General features: G+C 37.7%; 1 protein-coding gene and 1 long non-coding RNA gene across 5 annotated transcripts in view; one reads left to right on the forward strand and one right to left on the reverse strand.

Moving 5' to 3' along the window:
• The window catches only part of FNBP1L (formin binding protein 1 like), an 89,639-nt gene that overhangs the window by 51,081 nt on the left and 35,262 nt on the right, over positions 1-3,296 (reverse strand). The gene's annotated exons all lie outside the window — the stretch shown is intronic.
• LOC140336213 (uncharacterized) overlaps positions 186-3,296 on the forward strand; it is a 10,685-nt gene continuing 7,574 nt past the window's right edge. Inside the window, exon 1 of the long non-coding RNA XR_011921838.1 lies at positions 186-429. This is a non-coding gene — a long non-coding RNA (uncharacterized lncRNA). The remainder of the gene's footprint in view (positions 430-3,296) is intronic.

The raw sequence follows: 3,296 nt of genomic DNA on the forward strand, positions 1-3,296 counted from the left end.
GTTTTCGATCACCTTGTATGAAAGTTTAGGTGTATGTAAAAAGCATAGGAATTATTTTTATTTGTATAAATAAAAATAATAATAATAAGTATAAACAAAATTAGAGACTAATTTATTATATAAACCTTGTTCAGCATTTTTCAACCGCATGGAAACATTGCAGCGAGAGGATCAGCCTACACAGTGTTGCCACAGGGAATATGGAAGTCGATGATTCTGCAGACAACCTCACTAGAGGCAGCCACAAAAAGAAAATCATTCAAAGAATGGACAGGACAAGAATGAAAATTGTAGACAAAAACCAGAGCAAAGCTCAACTACAAAGTCAAGGTTCATCAATGTCTCATAACACCATGGATCTCTGGCAAATTAGATGAACTACAGGTGAAAAGAACACCATATCTACTATGAAACAAGAAGGAAGATCAGGTATGTCTTTGGGCTGCCTTGCTAAACCTGACACGGGTGCCTTGGGTCTGTGCAGGGATCAATGAAATCTCACATATATATAGACATTCTGTAGGGAACCACAGTGCCTTGTGCTCTGTCTCAGGTCATGGATCTTTCATTGGGTTAGTGATCTAAAACACAAAACTAAAGACACCCAAGAATGGCCCAAAAGAAAACATTGGACTCATCTGAAGTTCTATGATCCCTGACTTGAATCCCATTAAAAATCTTGGAGATGAACTAAATTTCAGCATAGAAGAGGCAGCCTTCAAAACTGACTCAACCATAAAAGTTTGCTTAGATGAAAGGGCCAAACTACCTGTGGACAGGGGTAGAAGTCCCACTGAAACCTACAAGACTAGCTTGTTTGCAGGTATTGTGTCTAAAGGCTGTGCAATAAAATACTGAGCAAGGGTCCCATCTCTTTTTTCCTCCTCTTTGTTCATTTGCGTTATTTGTTTTAAATTAGGTACTCTGCTGAATCAAAATTCAAAAGCAAAACAGAGTAAAAACAAGGATGGTGCCAATTTTATCCTGTCAGCTTTAAATCAATTCAGAGACAAACGTGGGTTCTATATATTGCGCAGTATCCGTGTTTGAAGGACACCTTTTTAGCACAATATAGTATGTAGGCCAAGGGATACACTTCTACTACACCATATTAAAACGCTTGCAAATAATGATCAGGTGAACCCACACTGGTGCTTTCCTCTACCATTTTCCCTTACACTTGCAAATGAAACTAAAAACCTAAATTTGGACCAGATTAAATTCTTGGTGTCATATAACAATTTTGGTAAACCATACATTTATAGAAGCTCAAAATGGGATCAAAAGAAGATCAAAATCCACACAGCTCAGCCCTTTCCTGTCATTTTGTTTTCTGTTAACAGATTGAGGTCCTATAACTACTCACCACCTACTTCCTGTGACCACAAGTTCCACCTTTTCATAAAAACAAAATTTCTACTTTAGTCCGGCATCTATTGTTTCTACTTTGGGAATCATGGATGAGTCACATCCAAATTGACCCAACTAAAGGAAAATAGACATAATGCAACGCTAGGGTTTTTGGCCCATAAAACAGATATTCAGTACCGCTTTGTTTATATTCACTTACCAACGGGATTCCTATTATACTTCGACTTGTTTAATGTTGGGCTTTAAAGTTGGAAAGTTTCACTTTAAAATATTTGGGATCAGGCAGGGCTTTTTTGTAGAAAGGGACCGGCGACAGCCCTTCTGCAATAAGGATTCGTACCTGCCTAATCACCATCTCTTCTAGAGTTCTGTCATTCTGGCCAAGCCAATTAAGGTGGCCGAAAACTGAATCAAGGAAGAGAATAAAGAAGAGAATAAGGAAGATGATGACGTGATCTGCAACAAAACAGGGGCCAGTGAATATAAAAAATGGTTAAGTTCTGCTTTAAGTGTCCGAACTCTAATAAAAAAGAAAAAACCTTAAAGCATCCTTAAAACACCTTAAAACAGGTGTCCAATACTCGATATAAAAGCAAGTTTGAGGGAATTCCTGCTGAACCCTAGCTCATTATTTCCAAATCAGTAGAAACAAGACTATGAATTGGAAGGCACTCTTGCCTTGAAGCACTAAGGTTCCATGTTCGATATCTGGTCAGGACACAATCTACTTAAAGTTTGTTCTTTTTAAGTTCTCCCGGCATTTGTGTGCATTTCTTTGGGCACTCCAGTTTCCTCCCACATTCTAAAAAACACATTGGTAAGTTAAATGATTTCCCCAGAAAACTGGCTTTAAACTATGCTTGGCACATTAAATGATTAAATGACATTAAATGAGCTCCTCTGAATTAAAGACATGATAAAGTACTATTCAATATGGCGGCTCTATATAGAAACATGTTAATAGATAATAAAGAGGATTGTTTCCTTTGCATCATTAGTGGAATATTACTTTATGAAATGACACCTCTGTGAGGCTCCATGCTCTGTATTCTACCAATATACAGTGCACAGGGATTAATCAAACAAACCAGTGATTGAAAAGCATTGCTATGGTATAAAATCCCTCTGCTCTATTCTCTTACAATCTAGAACAGGGCAACTTGCCACTAGACTTTTTACAAAATATCCGAGCTCTCTATAGCTGATCAGAAATAAAAAAAAGCAACAAAGCCTTAGGATTTTTAACACAAAGTGTACAAAAGAGCCCTGGACCTGGAGAGGTTAAGAAGTATAATTAATAAAAACATAACAGGACACATAAAAGTTCCTTATTTACATTTATAACCTGGATGCCAAATGCAATCCATACCAACACTGAATTTAATTAATCCCAAATCGCAGTGTTTTCTGACGGTTTTTCTGGCAGACAGAGAAACATGGAGAGCACACAACACAACAAATGCTCTTTCTGGTAGAGATGCTGCCTCGGTCCACAGGCTTCTAGCCAGGGCCATCTGTTTATTCTTTTGGGCTTTTCTTATTTCAGAACAAGCAAAACTTCCTGAAACGTGTATTGTGTTTATATAGTGCATTACAGATACTAGCACAATTTCCCCTTCCGCACTAAATAGAAGCTGGAAGGAATGTCACTTGCAGCAGTCAATCTGAATAGGGGTCTTAGGGAAGTATATCCCTGCAGGACAAGGTATTTATAAAAAAAATGGGTTGTTCAAAGAGTTTCATTTTGTCCATAAATCTACTTTAATTGAGTTGCTTGTAAACCAATGCAGCTGTTAAATGTAAATGGGCGTATTGAGTAAAGTTGGGGCAGTGCAATTTTCCTTCTCCCTCACTTCTGGTAGCTCCAAATCAAACCTAAACTTCAGGACTGGTTCACATCTAACTCATCTAACTTTCTTTCTATG

This window comes from Pyxicephalus adspersus, chromosome 8, assembly GCF_032062135.1.
Source record: "Pyxicephalus adspersus chromosome 8, UCB_Pads_2.0, whole genome shotgun sequence".
Lineage (NCBI taxonomy): Eukaryota > Metazoa > Chordata > Amphibia > Anura > Pyxicephalidae > Pyxicephalus > Pyxicephalus adspersus.